At 38.5% G+C, this 20,639-nt stretch overlaps 1 protein-coding gene across 8 annotated transcripts in view; it reads left to right on the top strand.

The window, feature by feature from the left end:
• MEF2A (myocyte enhancer factor 2A) overlaps positions 1–20,639 on the top strand; it is an 87,393-nt gene that overhangs the window by 1,684 nt on the left and 65,070 nt on the right. The gene's annotated exons all lie outside the window — the stretch shown is intronic.

The raw sequence follows: 20,639 nt of genomic DNA, 5'->3' as shown, positions 1-20,639 counted from the left end.
TTTTTTCTAGCTGGTGTTTAGGCAGCCTGTGCAAAAGCTATCACAGCAATAGTCCTATAATCTTGTCTGTCTGTTTCTAAAATCATTTAAAATGCTTATCTCTATCTCTTACATACAAGAAAGTAATCTTTGGCTTTTTTCCCCTCCTCTGTAACAAGTGATTTGCATTTGGGGGAAAAGTGTGAGGTTCCTCTTTTAAACTATTTTTTCCATTTAGGTGCTAGAATATGTGAAAATGACATGTCTTTCAGTTACATAATTTAGAAGAATTGTAACAAAGGATGTAATGTTAACACTTTTGGTCACTAAATGGCCTTAATTATAAATGGTAGTGCAAAATTCTCTATTTATTTAGCTAGCAAAAGAAAAACAAGAGAATGGAACAATATGTCTTGCTATTAAGGGATTATAATAGTGCTGGGCAGTTGGAGATGAGCCTTTTTGATTGCACGCATTCAGCTTGGAATTTAGGAAGGAAAATAACCCAGTGCCCTGGTTAGTTATTTTTCTCCTCCATAATTCTTTTCTAAATCTGTAGTTGACGTAGTCCACCAGTAGTAGTAGCGGAGTATCATCGGTGCATGGGAAGAATCCTTCAATGGGAGGGACAGGATCTTCTTTAGAGCAATTTTAGTGTAGGTGGCACAGTGTCTCTTCAGTTTTAATATTTTATCATTTCACATGATTTATTTCTGAGAAGGTATTTACAGACTGTAAACGATGGTAAAATATATTAGCCTTTAGGTCTTATGTTTGCTTATTTTGCTTTATTTTCTTAAGAGTGTGTTTAAGCCAATGTACTTCTCACCTCTGTAAATAAGTGAGCCCATAGAATGCTATGCATATGCACAGGTATCTGGATTTAGCTTCCTGTAATTTCACAGCATTAGTTTCTTTCTCTGCCAAACAAGGGATGGAGAAATAAGTGAACACTGAATTTTATGGTGCTAGGTATCATCTATAGAATTGAGTCACTTTGGACTATAAAGGTGAGAGGGATATGGCTAGATTAAAACTTGAAGTAATTCCAAAGAATAAAATGACTTGTTATGGCAGATCTCTCTTATTTACAAACCTTATTTAAGCTGAAGTGTGCACAGTTTGCCTTGTACTGGTTGATGTGGACAGCTACAGGGTTTATTTCAGAGTGTTAGCCAAGTTTCTCAGATAACTTGTTGATGTCATTCTGTGTATTCTGGGCCTAAATGCTGCTTCGGAGACACTGGAGGCACCATGCAAGCTTGTGAACAATGCCATGCTGCCTTGCCTGCTTTCAATCACACCCTATATAACGCAATATAGCTGATTAATTCTTTAACAGTGGTAAAATTAGTGGAGTATAGTGCTGTGTAATGTGAAAATCTGTATTAGTTTTTCCTAAATAAGACCTATCTTGAATTACTGTAGTTTGTTATGCCCTTGTGATGCATGAGAGATGCCTGTGTTTCAGAGCAATTAAAAAGTTTCCTAAAAATAAACATTAGCACATTTTACTCACCTCCCCAAATTCCTAAGTTTTTATTTTTAAAGGCCACAGGATTAAATCCTCTCTAAATTTTAGTCTTTGGGCCTTTTCAGTCATGACAGCAGCCTGATAATGTGTGCAGACCCCTGGGAAATCCTTTTCTTTCTCATTAAAACAAAATTTACTTCAAATTAATTGAAACATCATGTGGTGACGTATGTATTATGTAGCTTATAATGCACCAAGTTGCTTTATTTGTTGTATTTCTTGTATTTGAAAGCTGTTATTTTACATGTGTAATAATGTGTTCTTCAATTGAGCAAATGGGGCTAAAGTCAAAATCTCTGCCTGTGACAGTAAGGGTGAATTTTGCTGCCTGTTGTCTTGTGTTCAGTTTGATTCCTTCAGCTTTGGTAAAGTAACCAGAAAAAAATGAATGCAGCATTCTTTTTTCTTTGTATGCTTTGCTGCTAGTGCTAAAGGCTAATGCAGTAATTATTCGAATGGACTTGCCAATGTGGTGCTGTAGTGGTCCTGAATATGGGTTTAGTTTAACTATTTCTCCTGTCATGTGAAATGAATGAAGTCTCCAGAGATGCAGTCAGATCCTGAAATAACTAAATATAGCTGCCTCCTTCCCTGGATGTTTACCAGGTGGTTTTGGTGTCTTAGGAAGTTTGTAAGACTACAGCAAGACATTCTTTTGCTTCCCCCCCCAGGTTAATTTTGTTGAGCTGCCAGTAAAAGACTTCAGGAACTTTTTTGGACAGCTAATCAAAATATATTTTAGGTCATTGATGCAGTCTCCAGTGAATGAACAAAACAGTGTTACTGAGTTAAAAACAGGCTTCAACTGTGTAATATGACAGTTGCCCTCCCCCACCATATGTTCTGTGGTAGAGTACCAGCTAATAAATAATGGCATGGAGGGTCAAGTTTGCAGCCTGGAATAGTGAATTTTGTTTTAAGTGTCTGATCTAGATTTCTACTTCTTACCACCCCTCTGCTGTGGTATACTCTTATTTTAATGTTTGCTCTTTCCAGTTACTCTTTACAGAGTTAAAGGGATATTTTTTTTTTCTCTTCCATATTAAGGGACTAATTTTTGTTCATCAGCTGTCTTGTTTCAGTTTCTGTTTAATGGCTCTGTGAGAATTTTTGTGGATTTCTTTAACTCAAATCTTTTTAGGAACATGTTACTGTATACTCATTTCCATTTGTCACTAAAGTGTGCATGCAAGACAACTTTGTTCCTGAGATTTCATTCCACCCGCCCCTGCCAAAACAGTCACGGAGTTGGAATATTTTAAATTGTATTTATGGTAATCTTTTTCCTTTCTCCTTTTATCTGTAATCTGAGGCTGCAGTGAAGAGTTTGGCAGGAATGACTGTCGGGTAAAGACAATAAAATTTTGTGGTCAGTCTTCTTTCCTCAGAATTCAGATGCAGAACCATACAGAACCTTTTCTACAGAAAGCACTATGCTTTTTTTCCCTGTGTGTTATAACAGTACAAGTGTGCCTGTATGATGAGAAGAAAATACATCCTTCTTAATAAGAGTGTGATTAATTGAATTATTTTTCAGGAAATTAACTACTTTATATTCAACATGTTAGTGGTGCTTAATTAGGTGGGTCTCCCAGTTCTATTTGACTCTGTCCCTGAAGAGCTTTTGAATTCTGCCAAAGTCCTGTTGGGCCAACCTAGAGATGTAAAAATGTATTCTGTATTGCTTTGTGCTCAGCTGAATTTCACTAGTAGCTACTAAGTATTGTTGCATGCCTATTTTAAGTATACTAAGGTAAAAAGGAAGTGTTAGGAATTATCAGCCAAGCATAGTTGTGGAAAGGTGCTTGCTTTAAGTATCTGTGTACCAGGCACTGATGACAAAGCATCTTTTACTGTGCTTTTTTACCTTATTTTTCTTCCCCTAATAAAGAGCTAAATAACCAGGAGCAAAATGTGTTGCCTTCATTGTGGTAGTCAGAAATCACCTGAAAGAGTGGGGTGTAGAATGGCTGTGTTTGTGCTTTTCCTTTTATGATAATAGGAAGAAGGTTTTCTTCAGTTACTTCAAATCCTTTCAAGTGTTTTTGAAACTTGGCTTCATTTGAAAGCCAGATTGCTTCTAACACTGTAATTCAGGTTTTCATGGATTGGATTAATGTTATTTTTATTGTTTGAAAGCTAACCATAGACCTGTGAGAATGTGTCATCTTGATACCTGCAGTAATACTTGCAAGCTGTGGTCAGTGTGAGTATTGAGTGCTGCACCAATATACACAGGCCTGATCTTGTAATCTTCAGTGATCACTAATAATGTTTGAAATGTCAAGGGGTATAAATTATTCAACATTTAGCTGTATAATTATGTAAGCACATCTCTAACAGCTGTGCTGTGGCTATACTGTTAAACATTTATTGAAGATACTGGCATACAGAGTTGAGAGAATTCAGGGAGTCTGTTTTATTATCTCTTATGATGCATAGGAAGGTTATTTTGAGTGTGAAAATATACAAACAATTGTAGGAGAAGAAAGTAAGCAAGTAGTTGAACCTTGGGAGACTTGTAGATATGCACATGTACAGAAAGATGAGGGCTCATAAAGGGCACAACAGACGTGGCTTGGCAGTGTCCATTACAGAAACTGCTGAAGGGTGTCAGGGTGAGGTGACTTTCTTCCCCAGTATCACACAGAATCTGCAGTGCTTGAGTCCAGGAGGAACAAGTTGTAAATTTTATTTATTCAGATCTGTCAAACAAAGTGACAGTGTTCTTAAGTGGTCATCTTTCTCCTAGTGTTTTTAATTGTATTTAATTGATCATCTTCTTTTGGAAACCTTGCTTAGAAACATTGTGTGAGGTTATCAACAGTGAGGCCATCTTGTTTCTGGTATCGTTCTTTCACAGCAGCTGCCCTCTTCCTGATATGACTGCGTGCATCCTGTTTTAAAACTGTGAGCTCACAAGAATGACTGCTAATAAGTTGCTGTATATAGCAGCTAAAAAACATTGGATTTTTTAGTGTGAGCTTTCGAAGCACTGAGTCTTCTGAGAATATTTGAGAAAATGGGATGATCCATCATCACTGTACTTGTATTGTTATGCAATGAGAGTAATAAATTAAAACTTTCAGTGACTGTTTTTATTTTTCCTTGAATCTGTTAAAATGATTGTGACATGATACAAGGTTTTAACTGCTATTCAGGTGTCTTAAATTTACACTCAGAAGCTCCATGGTTTCAGGGTGAAAGAGAGGAAGAAAAAAAGGTATGTCAAGAGATACCCTATTTCACTTGAGGTGTACAGGAAGGGGAAGCACGTTCTGCTAATTTTTTTGAGCCTATAGGATGTTAAATTATGTTTGTTAGTCTGAGTTTGATGATTCACATTAACTTTGGCTAGCTGGCTTTTGGGATTTGAAGCTTTTGAGTGCTGAAAGAAGGATTTCCTGTGAGCAACTTCCTTAATATCCTCCTGTGTTTCTCTTGGAGTGTTAAGGCTTCTGTGGCTTGCCTGGTGGTGTGTTTTGTTTTGTCCTCTTGTTCTCTTCCTTTGTTAATAGCATGCCAGATGATGGTGTCTTAACTTTTTGTCACTGAAATGTATGCAAAGATCTTTGCTTTGAGAGATGTTGGGCTCAACTGTGAAAAGAAGTGCTAAAGTATTAATGGTTTCCAGTAGGAAGCACTAAATTAGAACTCCTCCTTCAAGGGAGGAGGCAAAATCATGGATGGCTGAAGAAAGATGTGGTCAGGAGGTGGAGGCAGATATTTAGTTGGATATTGGAGATATGGAATCTGGGTGTATTTGCAGAATTCTAGTAACTAACGCAAATACTTGGAAAATTCACAAGGAGTAGGTAGAGTATGTAATAGCATTGCTGAGTATTAAAGAATAATACTGAGTTTTAAGTAGCTGTTGTTTTCTTTGTCACCAATTTGAGAATGGCTAATATGAGTAGCCATCACAAAAGAAATGGGAAATTCTGAATTGAATTAAATAAAATCTAAAAAATGTTTTACCAAATCTGCATTACAAAGACAGAAACACAGAGCAGTTGTTCTCAGTGAAGGACTGAGGAATTCGAGCAATCCCCCAGACTTTGTCGTAAGTTTATCATGAGTTGAAATTTAAGGGGAGAGGGGAAACAACAAAAGTTACCTTAAAGCAATTATCAGATGATTTTTTCCTTAAAAAAGAAAAGGTGCTTTTCATCAATGTTTCTATTTATCATTGGTAATTCAGTAGCTTCAAGGAGCTAGTAAAGTGTGATGTTCAAATGATTGAAAGGTCTGGAATTTAAAACAAATTGTCAGTGTTCCTGAATACTGGAATCATTTAGATGCTTTAAGCAAAATAGAAGGTACTTTAAAAGACTAATGATTGGTTCAGGAGATGAAAGAGGGTTATGGGAGAGTTCAGAATTGTAACTATTATTGTCTTAGTCTGAAAATGCTCCTAGTGACTCCTGGTTGAATTGGTTTATTACAGCCTTGCCTACATAGGAGACTTGGATTCACAGTCAGATGAAATGTAGCCTGATAACCCACTGTTATTCCACTAGCTGCTCTTCAGAAAGTCTTTCTGCAGATACTTACAGCATGCCCTATATCTGAGACTTCTCTAGTTCACTGGGTTGCAGTCTTTTTCTCTATTTGTAGGTTCCCCATATGTTTTTACTGAGGAGATGGACTCTACTGTCAAGTTAAGCCTGGTGCTGACAGCTTGTTTTTATAGTTGCGTGTTAGCACAAGGGGCTTTTATGAAACTTGCACCACATTCTATTGGAAAGTAAAAGAATCGTTCACTTGAGAAGAGGTGATTTTGGAGGGGAATGAAATATCAGGATTACCAAGAGACCCAGGTGAAAAAAAAACCAACCTGAAAAGGACTTGCCTGTGTTAGGTTGTGATCCAAGTACAAATCTACTGTGTACTGAGCCCCTGCAGCACCCTCTGGTGATCCAGACATGCTTGTGCAGCACTTGGGGTCCTGGTTGAGCTGCTGAATGAGCAGAACCATCTGGACCTGTTACATGACTGAAGAAATGCTTCAGAGCAAGCCTAGGCTGCAACCATCTTGATGTTACTAATGGTGCTTTTGGGGTTTGTTGCCATTTCTTTTTTCTTTTCACCTCCTGATTTTGTTTAAGAGGAGATGGAAGTCATTAAAGAATTTGTAGCCTGTCCTGTTCAGATTGGCTCTAGGCAAGCATAACCAGTGTGATTGCATGAGATAAAAGGATTCCACCTTTATGGCTGGGTCGTTGAGGAGAAATGAAGCATGGTATGGGGAAGAGGGAAGAACAAAGGCAAAGCGTATATGAAAATTTTTGTTCTGCGTACTATAGCCTATTTTTAATATCACATTTTAATATCATTTTTAATATCATAAATATACTAAAATATGGGTTGGGGAAATGGTGGATGTAAATTTAAAAACAGTCTGAATGCTAATAGTAAAGTAGTGGGTTTGCAGGTAATAAAACTTAGAGAACTTCCATGTCACTTATTTTTCAACTCTTCTGTTATTCACTGATCTTTCAGAGTAGCCCCCCTATCCAGGGCATTGCTCTTAAGTTCTCTTAGTATCTTCACAGGCTTCCTAGCTGTGGCTCGACTGAGTACAGGTGCCTGCTGACTGCTTGAGTGATCAGCAGGATCTGCTGCCGCACTGGTTGCTGGTAGGTCAGGTGCTTTTCCCAGGGGCTGTGAGCAGCCACCCAGTCACAAACTCTGTAGCACTTTTATAAAGTCTTAAAAATAATTGGCATTTTTACTGTTGCACTTGGTTGAAACCAGCCAATTAAACCAAGCTGTTAATGAGGGAGAATAGGCTGTGATCATGTAAAGCTCATTTTATTAGAAAAGTAGGTTTAGAAAGCTGTGAGTAATAGACAGTGCTGCCTTCGAGATTTTAGTGCCCTCATTGATAATGCTTTAGTCTTCTATCAGTAAATGACAATATTTTCCTAAGTGTTTTTATTTAATTTTATGAAAATAAAAGTAGGGTGGTGTAAAACTCTGCCTTCAGTTTCTGAATTTGCTCTGCTTTTAATGTATTTGATTTGATCTCAATGTCATATTAGGCTAGGATTCATTCATTCAGCAGAATAAAGTGAAATAGGTCTTCATTCTGATGATGCCTTTTTGTCAGCATATAGGAAGATAGTTGCATAGAATATTTGTGACTTCTTCCTGCCAGGGAGTGCAGTCAGGATGCTGCTTGCAGAACTAATAGTTTGGGGATTTTGTTCAGGGAATTGACTACGCAGCATTTGTACTCTGGATTTGACTCTTGTAATCTAGAGTAGGAGTCCAATGATTTGTCATTGCAGCTGTCTGTCCTCTGCTTTTCCCTTGCCAGACTTTGGACTGTAATCATACATAGTTTTGGGCAGCAGTTTGCTTCTCTTACGTGTATGTTCTGGAGGTTTGGGAGCAGGAGCTTATTTGCATCAAAGAAAGTCATAAAACCTGTTTGTCTAGGAACCATTAGATTTTTCTGTTTTAACACCCAGTGTCTAATCTCCCCTGTACCTCATTTTACCCTCCCCCCCCCCCCCCCCCCCCAAGGAACAGGAGAGGGAATATCTTTTGTTCTTAAAAGGTACTAATAAATTTCTCTAAGATTCCCTCTTCCCCCCCATGAGGCTCATACCTGTTTTATTGAGGACTTTCTGGATCCTATTTTTTTTTAATGTGGTATTTTTAAGGCTGAATTGCTCAGTAATGCAACCTACCACAGTGTTCCTGAGGATACTGGCTCACTAGTTCTCAAAAGATGTTTCAACCTCCTTCTCCATCATGCATTCCTTTCATGAAAAGTTAATGAGGTGAAGATCTGATAAACTTCTTGAAAACTTTCTGTGCAGCAGTTTTGCTGCACAGAAAATCTGAGTATTTTTCTTCAGATCTGTTTCTTTTAGGGCATCTATATTTGTTTCTGTAGCTGTTTTGCATCCCTGTAGATAATGCCTACAAGCAAGCCACAAAGATGTTGGTATGTTGTTCTAAGGCTTGAATGACTAATTTTCTGAAGGTGTAAGGAAGCCAGCCCTTCATGTGGGGTTTCTTTTGTGCTTGTTGCAGCTGTTAGAAGCTGGAGAAAGTAAGTACAGACTAAAATTTGGAGTTGCAATCTGATGAGGAGTCCCCCAGGCTTCTCATCTTGAATAGCTGAGATCACAGTTCTTGCTTCTGTCTTGTACTTTGCTGCTTTTAATTCTTTGTGGTCTCTTCTGCTTATAATGACTTATAAAGTACTTCACTGGCATAATTAGCTTATCTCAAAATAGTCTGATCTGTTAGCAGTATGGGACCAGTAAAGGGGCAGCCAGCCCAGACATTGGGTTTCAGGTGGCCCATCCACAGAGATGTGTCAGTGTTTGGCTCAGGGGAGGAAGGAAGGAGTAGGTGAGAATTTTCTGATGACATGACATAGCTGGATCTTGAAGATGACTGCTTTAGTGCACCTGTGTTAGGATTTAGAGATGTTTTCCTTCAGGATTTTGACAGCAGTCAATCTAAAGTATCTAGAAAACAGCTTTACATGTATCTTGGTTGAAATGAAAAGTGCAATGAAGATACAGAAGTCAGTTTCAAGGATGTTCCTTTACTTAGGTTGTTCATGTTTGGAGGTTGTATCTGACTCAGTTTGTCAACTTTTATGCTTGAGAGTGAGCCTCATCTTACCTCAAACTCTCTTATTTCACACTTAGAGTGTATCTGGTCTCAGACATCAGTGTCTTACCATGAATGTATCTACTGACTTGGAACTGTGTATCTGGGTTTGACTGTTTTCTGTAATAGTCTTGTTTTTCAATTTTCATTTTTGCCTCCATAGACAAAAAGACAAATGCGGGCAAGGAAATAATTGCATATATTAATGAAAAAGATCTTTGTAGGTATATTAATTCTGAAGGGTGAGCTTTGCATTTAAAATGTGTAGTCTTTGGAAGAGCTTGTGCTGCAGTTGTTTTTGTAGTTGCCACAATATTGAACAAGGGATTAGCATGCTTTTTGTTTCTTGCTGTTATGCCGGAGAAGGAACTTGAGGTACAATACATTCAGGATGCTGCTTGTGATGTGATTTAGTCCATATTCTTTGAAAGACATCTTTTTGTTTGGATTTCTATGGAAGAATACTTCTTTTTCTCAAGTTCATAGAACCCCCAAATTGTGAGCCAAGTTGCTATGCTTTTTGTTGATTAAAACTGGATTTCAGCCTTTAGTGTGATACAACTACCCATTTAGTGAGATGTTCAGATCCTCAGTAGCTAATGCTGGGTACACAAATACTGGCTGGTCTTGACTTTAAGCAGAAAATAAAGGTTTATTATTGCAATATCTAAAATGCTTTTTTGGGCAAAGTTTGTTCCTTTTTTTTCCTGGATTGATAACTCTTGCTTTGGAGTCTAATAACACTTCTACACTGACATTTTTAGGTCCTATATTTTGATCTCTCAAACCCTGCAAAAAACCCGTAAGTTTAAAAGAAGCAGAAGAAATGCTGTTATTAGGTGGTGTTTGAGTTTACAGACCATCACTGAATGACTAACTTGGACTCTGTAAGATGCAGTTAAAACAACTTCTGATAATATTTGAATTCTGCATCCAGGTGGATTTTATATACTGCCTCCACACAGGAAGTGAGAAAAGTAGTTTTAACTGTATGTTACTGTCTTATGTATGCTGTACGGCTTCTTGAGCTTTTCCTGTAAATGACAGTAACTTGGCAAGTCCTGTGTGTAGTTCAGTGTTTAAACTAACTCTAGTTTTATTTTGCTGGTATTGCTGGTGCTCTTATGTATACAGCTGGAGTCGGAATGTAACTGAAGACTGGGAAGTGGAACTTCCTTTTCTTCCTGTTAGACCTATGCATCCCATAAGATTGGTGTAGGGATCATTTTAGTGTATGGTTCAGTTTGTTACACCAGAATTATTCTGATGACACTTTAAACCACGTTTGATGAAGTCAGCTTTCAACTGGATTTGGTACATTTCTTGTAATGCTTGGTTTTTGTGTGTGGGGTTTGGTTTTCCTTTTTTCCTTGTTTCTCCCACATTGATTGCGCTAACAATGAGTTTTCAGTGAATTAATCGCATTGTTCCAGCTAAATCCTTGGCAGAAGTGGTGGTGATGTTATTCTGTTATCCCTTCTACCGTGTTTTCCTTGTGTCTGTTAGACCTGTTTAGATAAAAGCCTTGTAAGCTGATGGCATTGCCTGTGTGCTTGTTCACCATTATACTATTAATGTCTTAGAATGTCTAGTAGAAATGTCTTAGAACTACTAGTAGAGAGATTGTTAGGAGAGGAAGTCTAGAACAGAAAAGCTTCCTGCAGACTGCTTGAAATAGTGGTGAATTCTAAGAGGGTTCCCATGGTAGGGAATGTGTTTTCTTTAATACACATTAGTCACATCTTGCTGTTGCCTTTATAGTGCAGCATGTTGGCTGTGTTATAGTCGGTACGCAAGTTGCCTTAGCAAAACTTTGTAAAACACTATTAAAACAAAACAAAAGTAAAACCATGTTTGGCAAAAAAATGCTGAAGAGTTCCAATGGTTCCCCAGTGTGTAGGGAGCCGTCTTTCTCTCTTCTTGGCATTCATGTAAGCTTTTTAATCCAAGTCTTTGTCTCTTTCTCCTCTGCTGTATTCCTGTACTAAATTAAATTATTTATCTTTTATTTTAGCAATAGGAGACAATTTGAGCATAATTAAAGTAATGTATCTGTCCAAATGAGTGATAACCTAACTGGATTATCATTGTTTAGAGAACACGACTGCAATCATTTGTGGTGAAACTGTACATTTCTGCTTGAGAGCCACAATAAATACTAAGTCTCACTGTTTAATGAATGTAGCTGTTGATTTGCACTTTCATTGCCACTCTTAATTTCCAGAATGCACCAGCGGGTTGAGATGCTGTTCTGGAATTCCAGGTAGAGGTGACGGGAGCTCTGCCTGGGGCTTAGTGGCAGTGTAAGGCACACACTGTTCGCCTACCCAACGTAGCACACAGCCAGCTGTCTCCTTGTGCTTTGTCTGCTGTGCCTGTTACAGGAGGTTGCAGCCCTCTTACTGCTCAGGGTTTGTACTCTGCCCACTGGATCTGGAGATGCTCAGAGTTGTTTGGATAATGAGGGAAGATAACGAGTGTATGGTTTACATGTTTTTTCTTTGAAAGGTGTTTTTGGGTTATAGATGTGTTTTGCTAGTCTCAGAAAATTTATATATTAAATCTAAAACCAGAAGGCCCTTCACCCTTAGACCCATGCATCTAACTGTGCTTAGATATATGTTACAAGCTTATAAGTGTTTAGCTGTTTTTCCTATACAGCAACTTCCTTGGTTTATCTTGGTAACACTGTCATTTGAAAGACTTGCTAAGGTACTATACTGAGCAACATATGTGGGAAAAATATTCAAGACCAAATTCAGGAAAATAGTCTTTTGGTCTGTTTAGCTAGAATTCTCCTCCTAGATCAACGGTAAAGCTATGTTGTGGTAGATGTGTGTAGATAGATGTATGCTTGCCACCTTTAAACTAGTTTTATGTAGCTGTGTAGGCCCTGTAAATGGTTTGGGCTGTCGGGGACCTTACAGGTCATCCAGTTCCAACCCCTGCCATGGGCAGGGACACCTTCCACTAGAGCAAGTTGCTCCAAGCCCAGTCAAACCTGGCCTTGAACACTGCCAGGGATGGGGCAGCCACAGCTTCTCTGGGCAACATGTGCCAGGACCTTACAGGGAAGAACTTACTCCTTATATCTAATCTAAATCTTTTCTCTTTCAATTTAAAGCCATTCCCACTTGTCCTGACACTACTTGCTCTTACAAAAAGTCCCTCTTCAGATTTCTTGTAGGCCCCCTTTGAACATTTATTTTTTTATCCCTACCACTTGAAAATCCATGATGTCACAGAATGCTCTTCTGTACCTAATGGGGCAAACCTGTTTAATAGAGAACACAACTGAAGAGACGTATTTGCTGTCTATTAAGTCTTCAGAAAACTGTGTCAGTATGTTCAGTTATGACTCTTCACTAGTGGGATGTGGAGGGCAATGCACCTGCATTTTGAGGTGGGTACGTCCTACCACATGGTCTCGTGTGGTTTGTAGCTGTGAATTCCTGTTTCAGCTTTTCTTCATATCTTTAGCAGAAGAATGCTGAAACTATGTGATGTGTTCCAGTAAAACAAATGACAGTCAGTGCCCACCCAACTTGTTTCCCCCATTTGTTAGTTAAATGTGGTTTGGTCATTTTTTGTGTATTGTGAGAACATGCTAAGATTTTTGATTTCGGAGGCCTTGCTGCATGAAATGCTTTCAAAAGTTGGCTTGAAATTATTTGTAATAATTGTGTGGCAAATTCAAGTTACTCATCCTTAAAAAAGAGTTCTTATTTTTGTGTAGATATTTCATTTAGATGATTGGACTACAGTGAAGTTTGTGGATTTTTATGGAACTTGTAGTCCAGACTAGATGATGCCTCTGTCCTGACAAGAAAATTTTCGGCTCCGATGGCCTTCAACAAATCAGGAAAACAAGGGAGGTAAAAAACTGTTTCATTTTGACCTGTCTGTATGACTGAGGCCTCCGAACTGCCCAGCATATGGATCTTGTGGTGCTGGTAATGGTTAGATGATGTACTTTGACCTGAGCAAGTGGATGCTTGACTATAAGGAGCCTTAACTTTAACAAAGGACTTAATTCTGCTAAGTGTAATTTCCATCAGCTCTTGTTACTTACAAATGCAGAAGATCAAATGCTAGAAATAATTTTCTAGTGAGAGTGCTGCATTTTTGCCTTGCATTTCAGTTCTTCAGTTGACACCTTAAATCAGAAGCTTAAATTGTGAACACTGAAGCTGTGTTGCGCATGTTTTTGGTGTGAGATGTATCTGTGAGCTGATATCTGTTCTCCATTTCTGTTGTTTTTTTGAGAGAGAGTTGCAAGTAAATCAGAAGTACTTCCACCACCATCCCCTTCTGTCTTTCTGTGCTATTTATTTTCAGCTTTCATTCAGTTCACTTCCCAGTTGGGTAGATAATCAGTTTTCTGTCAGAAAGTGCTGGAGTTTTTCTCCTGAGGAGGAAAGAGAAAGTCTTGCAAATTCTACTCATTAGGTATCCCTTCTTACTTAATATCTTCCCTTCCATTTTTGGTTCGTCTTCTAATGATCTCATGAATCAAGTTCGAGATCCATCAGTTGGATATGTCACATCAACAGATTTTTTTGGTCCCTTTTTTCCACCTGGGGTCTTGAAAACTAGGTGCTCCAAAACTGAGCATTTACATACTAACGCTCTTGGAGAAATAATTACCAAAGTGTCTGCATAGTTCTGTACTATGCAAGTTATGCTTTAATTGATAATCAGGTAGGTTTTGATTTCTGTTGTTGCTGGGGTTTTATTTGCTTCTGAAGTAAGAGTAACTTGTCACGCATCAGAGAGTTGCAGATAACTTAATTCCAAGTCCTCTTCCAAGGTCAAAGATTTTTTAAAGTGCATTGTGTAATATTGAGTATTTCTTTTTCTTAGTCAGGAAGTGTTTCATGTAATTTGTAAGACTGAGTTTCCACTGTAGGACCCTGATATTATTTGCTTGCAGTAGAAATGCTGTTTCTTTAATTTTTGCTATATTGGGGAAACTTGGAAGCACCATTTTGAATGGTGCAATCAGAAACATGCTGATCAGAAGGAAGAAAAACATGGGGTTTGTAGACAAGTTGTGTTTGTTGATCCCATTTCCTAGTTTTGTATTCAGACTGAAGTTTACTGGTTCTGTTCCCTCATTACTTTCCTGTGGTTTTTTATCAGTGTAGCTTGTTTTTCGTGTTTGTTTTGTCTGTTAAAGGAATCCGGTATAAGACTGCATTAAATGTGTTAACTCGTAAATCATCCAGATGGAAAGAGTAATATGATGCAATGAAAAACTGGATTCGAGGATAAGGAAGCAATGTCTTAAATATTTGAGCAGTAGCAAGTGAAGTGCAAAGTTTAGCAGAAGTAAACAGTTGGAGCATTGTAATGCAGCGAGGCTCACGGTTTGACAGCTCTGCAGAGGTGAAGCATGGTTCTTGAGGAGGTGTTTCTCTTTTTTCTTTGCAGTGACAGCTTCTGTGCTCTCATGGGTTGGGGGGTGGGGAACTCTTACCAGCAGCTTCATAGGAACCTGCAAGTGCAAAGATGGCCCAGATTTGATGTTAAAGCTGTCAGGCAGAATACTGCTGTGTATGCTGTTTGACCAGATAAAGTATCCCAAACATGTACTTGTGTGTGACGCTCTATGAGTACATATTCTGTGTGTAGCTAATATAAATGCTCTCCTGGTTCATTAAAAAACAAATCTGCTAATAATTTGAGGTAATTCGGTGCCTCCAACGTGGTCCCTTAGTGCAGAAGTTCTAATATCAGAATGAAACCTGGTAAATATACTAGGACCGGACTGTAGACTTCAGATAGTTTGAGTGACTAAAACTGCAAGTGTTATAATAATTTTCTTCTGTAAAAAATGTGGTACTCTGTATCTTTCTATCAGTGTATTATTTGATAAATACTCCTGTACTCTGCAGATTAAGGATTGACTCTGCATAATGAGCTAGTTTAAAATACTATCTACTCAAAATCCAACCATTTATTACAGCATACTTTTGCCTCTTTTTGTTCTTTTTATAGGCCCATAGCATATCCTTATTATGATAACTCGTTTACTCTTTGGTAGTTCTGTCTGCTTTCCAGATGTCCCCCATCCAGGGAGAAAAGGAGGGCTGGTGATATATGAACAATCTCACAAAGTTTCTACTTGAGAGGAACAGCGTCAGGATGTGCTTATAGTGTGCAGTAAACATGCAGTTGCAGCTTAAGCAGGTATATGGTGTAACCTTAGACTAGCCACTGAGGATATGGTTTCAGTAGAGCGGCAACAGCCTGAGATTCTTATGCGGGCTGGCTGCCTAAATATTTACCAAAGGTCTGGATGATTCCCCTTCCAACTTCAGTGCTGAAGTGATTACGGTGTTACTGATAAGTATTTGTGCTTTGAGTTAGGCTTTCCTGTGCTTGTGAAAAGAAAAAGATAAATGTGTATTCTTCCAGCAGAATACAGACACCATGTCTGTTGACCTCTGTGATCAAGTCTATTCCGCTTTTATTTTAGCCTTCTCCAAGGCAGCAGTCTGAAGCCATGAAACACATGATGTGAAATGTCTCCTCCCTGTGTTAGTCTCTAGGCAGCTTTTCTAAGAGATTGCCTTCCCTTCCCCACCAGGCTGGCATTCTCTGTTGTGGTACCCTTTTGTAGTATGTCAGAGGAAAGCAATGTGATAGAGGTTGGTAAAATATTTCTAGTGTGTGCTCCGTTAATTTTGACAACTCACTTTTGTTTGTACTTTTTATATGCTAGTGTGTGTATTTCTATATATGTCAATATATGTAGAGACAGTGTGTGGGTATTTTATATGTCGGTATCTTTTATAGCGAACATCTGCTCTGAAATTGTTAGGAGAGTATGCAATGATACTTATTTAAAATGTGGTCTAGTAGTTACTGTGTACCCAGTTGGTTTAATAAACTAGTAAAATCTTTCAAATGTACTTGAATAGCCTACCCAGTTAATAGCACACATGGCTTTGAATTTCATCAGTCTCACACATCACATATTACAGATTATGGTTTGTGACCTTTTCTTACATTTTCATAGCAAAAGAGTAAGACAAAGCTTTGGGGTTTTGAATCTTAAAAATTCATAGTGTAGATAACATAAATGCAAGGCTTACATGTGTGTTTTAAAATAGTAAATGGGTTAAAGTAGCACTGGCATACTTAGTACTCTATTGGCATAGTTTTCCCCTTCAGATGATGGTTAGGAATGTGAAGCCTCTTCCTATATGTGCTACAGCAGAGCTAAACTTTAATGTTGCTTACAGGAGACATTTAGTACAAGCAGCTTGTACAGAACTGACCCGCTGCCATGATAGCATGCAGTATATTTAGCATGCATGTGTCTGGTAACCATGCAAGTGAATAAAACAGTGAAACTCTCAGATTATAACTTCTCAGAGTTCTGTTAGTTAAATAAAATGTTACCAAACTATCTCAAGAGACTCAGTTTGTAACAGAGATGGAAGCAACTGCAGAATTGGCAATATGTGTCTGCATATCAGTGTGAGAGAGGACTGAGAATTCAGAAGTAGTTGGATTTTTTGATACCCCATAATTTTTTGGAGTATTTTGTTAGCCTTCTATGACTCCGTTTGCTGCTGCCATGATGACTAAAGATTAATTTTTAAATTAAATCTGAAAATGGCAATCTGATCCTCAGGTACTTAATCTTTAAGAAAAGCTACAAATGTAGATTTTGGCAGTGCAGTGACAGTCAGAATGTCTTGGTATCATCTGTGCTTAGAAGCTAATGTGTCAGTTCAGTGCCTTCTGCAGATTCTAGAGGTCACCGTTTGGGGGATGATATGAGGAAAGAGTGGCATACATAACTTCTCTACCAAGACAACATTACAGGGTGGATGACATCTTTAACGGAATATAATCTCTCCTATGCATAATCCTAATAAAGTTTAATACCACTTTCTCTGCTGGTTTGTTGCTGAAAGTGTGGTGTTGATGGTGGTTTTACTGTTCAAGGTTTTTTTCATGTCTTCTGCTGAGCAGAAAGAGTGAGATGACTCAGTATTTGTCTCGTGTTTGTAGCATGATACCATTTAGCATGCAGTAGCAGCATTCTTCTTGCACTGCACCTGTGGGCCGAGAGAAAGAAATGTGTCCTAGGTTTGGATCTGAGCACCAGAGTACAGCTGTAATACTGAATATGGGACAACATATTTCTGATAACCCACTGCTAAGGGATTTGTGTAGTCTTAGACTTGCATGATTGCATTCCTTAAGCCTGTAGATTCAAGTGGGTTCTGAATGCTTTGTGAGCGCCTTTCTTCTTCAGGTCCAGTGGTCACATGTCATGCCAGTGAGGCTTGGCTAAAAGCAGAGGAACGAAGGGTTCCACCTCCCCCAGCTCTGTTCTAACCTGTACATCTTCTAGCTGGTAACTTTTCTAACCTCTTCCTCCTCAGAAGACTATGTAGGTGCTTTCTTCCAGGTGATGGGTCGTTGAATTTTGGTTTTTGATGGTGTCTCTCTAGATGCATTGTCCGTATGGACTAATAAGGTCCTTAAAAAGAGAAGGTATTTGCTGTTTAATTCTGTAGTTTTGGTAGATACTGTGTTAGCAGAAAAATTACAAGGAAACCCAGTGTTTTTTCTTTTGAGTACTTTAAGGACATACATGGTAAAGCAGCATTAAGTTGCCTTTAACATAATAGGGAACTGAAATTATTCCATAAAGCACAATGATATTGCGTGCTCAAGAGTTACATACCTTAGCATATGTACTGTTTCCTAGCTGTCCAGAATGTAATTGTGTTAGAAACTACAGTTGGTCTTTCTGAGTGTTTCAAAATATCAATAATCCTGTCACCCAAGCTCCTGCATTAATAGCATATGGAAACAAGGTCCCTTTAGAGTTCCCAGTTTGTTTTTCCATAGCAGCATTTGAGATACTGCAGAACCAGCTGTGAAAACTCAGATCTCTTGCAAAAGCTGCAACTTGTTTGTAGTGGATTTGTCAGTGCTGAAATGTTGAGTGACAAATACTTACGAATTTCAGTTTAATGGTTAAATTTGTCTTTTCTTATGGCTCTTCTAAATACATTTTGTTACAAGAATGGAGTCTTGTGCTTAATTGATTTTGCTTTCAGAAGGCCAAAGAATACCATGTGCATCCTTGAAAGACCTCCCCTTAAGGTGAAAGCCTTAAAATTGAATGAGAATTAGTTTCTTTTTAATGGCTGTTTTGAACTGACTAAATTTAAAACACCAGGTCCATGGCTTTGTTCTACGCTTCATGGCATCAAATTGGATAAAATGCCAGAGATAAAACTCCCTCAGATCAACTTAACTCTTTCTGCTGCTGTCCTGCATCATGCTTTTTCCTGTGCTTTCGGAGACTTCCCCTTCTCATCAATGCCTTCCTTGCAGCCGTATGGGGTGGGCATCTTCACTGAAGCAAACTTAACTTATTCCAAAGAAAAACAAGCAGTGAGACTTGAGAGCTGTCTCACCTCGCTATGGGAAGATTATAGGGAATATTGGCATCTTGTTCAGGAATATCTTGGCTTCAGTTCCACCTACTGAAAGACTTAGGCGAGGGCACCCATTTGAATAAAATGAGGTTTTGAGTCTGAGGATTTGCTAAATAGCCTAAGTACATCTTCCTTTCGAGGCCCAAACTGACATCTTGCAAACAATGCAAATGGACTGATTTGGCAGCATTAAAATGAGCAGGAATCTTAGTTTATTATGTTCAGTGCAAAGCTTAGAGCATTGCTTCCTTCTAGGTGCTGTCTACCTTTGTAATAGACCTACCTCATGCCTGCTTATCTGCCACTGAACTGTGCATTTATGATAGTCTTAAGATTTTTTGTGGTGCTTTTTCTGATGCAGAATACTAAAGGGTTTGCCTTTTTGTTAAGTGGAGTATACAAAGGAGATTGCCTGCCACCTGTACAGGCCTGCTAATGCTGTTAATCAGATATTAACTATTAAAGTTAAATAAATTCAGTGGCAGACAAAGAGGAAGGAAGCGCTACAAGAAGCTCTAAGGAAGAATCTCCACAAGTGTTGGTTGACGTAACACGTTAAGAGTAGTGCCTGCTAGAAGTACAGGGTAAGCTTGTTTTGATTCATATCTTCCTTTTGAAAGCAGGCAAATGTTTATTGTGTGGAGGACATCTCCACCCCTCCCCCAGTGAGGCTGTGTGCTGGAGAAAATGATGACTATGTTGGTGAGTTCTAACAAACCTAAACATAGCTGATAATCTAAGGTGTGTCTGTGCAGGGGTGAAAATCTGTTGGCTTCAGATGAAATTGTAAATTGAAGGTTTGAGAAATAGGTCTGACTCAGTGCTCAACATTTTGGGTTTTACTAAGAAGTCTTTGTTTCAAATCTCAGTTTAAAAATCTGTTAGTTTGGCAGCAGGATGAAATGTGCTGAAAACCAACCATCAATCTGCAGTTTGTCTGAGCTGTTGAGTGAATCGCTGGAAAGATGCCTTTCTTGTGGGAAGATGGATAGAATTTGTAGTCTCTTCTGTTTTGTTTTGTTTTGAATTTTCCTTAAACAAGTCTGAATACATTCCATTACAGCTGCTTTAGGCCTGCCTCAGAGTAGAGGATATGAGGTGAGAACTGAGAGAAAAATAGAACTTAGTCATCAATACAATTTCTTAATTAAAATCCACTTTACAAATTCTTTCTTCTATTCCTTACATGCTGTCACGAGTGTCTTGTATTTTGGCATACAGCCTTTTCCCTGTTTGCTTTAAGTTGATGGTTTAGTTTTGTTAAGCAATATGTGGCCCCATATGCAAAACTTGCAAAGGGTAGGTTTGAGGGAGAAGGAGCTGAGCTATGTAATAGCATGAAAGGGTGGAACTGGATGCTGCGAGTTTCTTGCAGTACAGTTTGTAGCCAGAGTTAGAGCTTTGTTACTGTCTGCATGCTGCAATGATCTAATATAGCTAATTGACGTTTTCAGGGTGATATACTTTCTAAAGCAGATATGATGAAATGTACACTAGTCTTATTGAGGGGTAAGTAAGCTTTTCATATAGGAAAAAGCAGTGGTAATACACATGAACATATTAAGCCCTAGTTATGCTGTCCCTTCAAGGCTCTGTCTTTGCTGATGCAGGTGAAATCGGAGACTACAAGTGCTGGTATCTCTGCTGTTTGCCAGCTAGCTGTCAATATTTATTGCTTCAGCTGCTGCAAGGCTTCCAGTCAGCATGTAAAAGAAAGATGGTTTAAATTCCTGAAGGCCCAGAGCACTTAACAATAACTTTTAAGAAGAGTTAAGGTTTCTTGCAGGTGCATGAATGTTTCTGAGCAGGTTCTTGAAAGCTGTTCATCAGCTGCATGCCAGTTCAGTGTGGTTCACTTTTGTTGTTCATATAACACTATATGATCATGTTCACAGATGGTTTACTTTGAATAAAATGAGATGCTGTAAAATAATTAAGCTAGCATCTGACTTTTACAAGGGCATTTGGGGATAGGGCAAGGGGAGGTTTAGATTAGATATGAGGAAGAAGCTCTT

The sequence above is a fragment of the Pezoporus flaviventris genome, unplaced genomic scaffold (genome assembly GCF_033815535.1).
Source record: "Pezoporus flaviventris isolate CSIRO_AGI_PZ_B2104156 unplaced genomic scaffold, CSIRO_AGI_Pfla_v1 ptg000006l, whole genome shotgun sequence".
NCBI lineage: Eukaryota > Metazoa > Chordata > Aves > Psittaciformes > Psittacidae > Pezoporus > Pezoporus flaviventris.
Note: the sequence above shows the minus strand (reverse complement) of the source record. Positions and strands in the feature narration are given on the sequence as shown.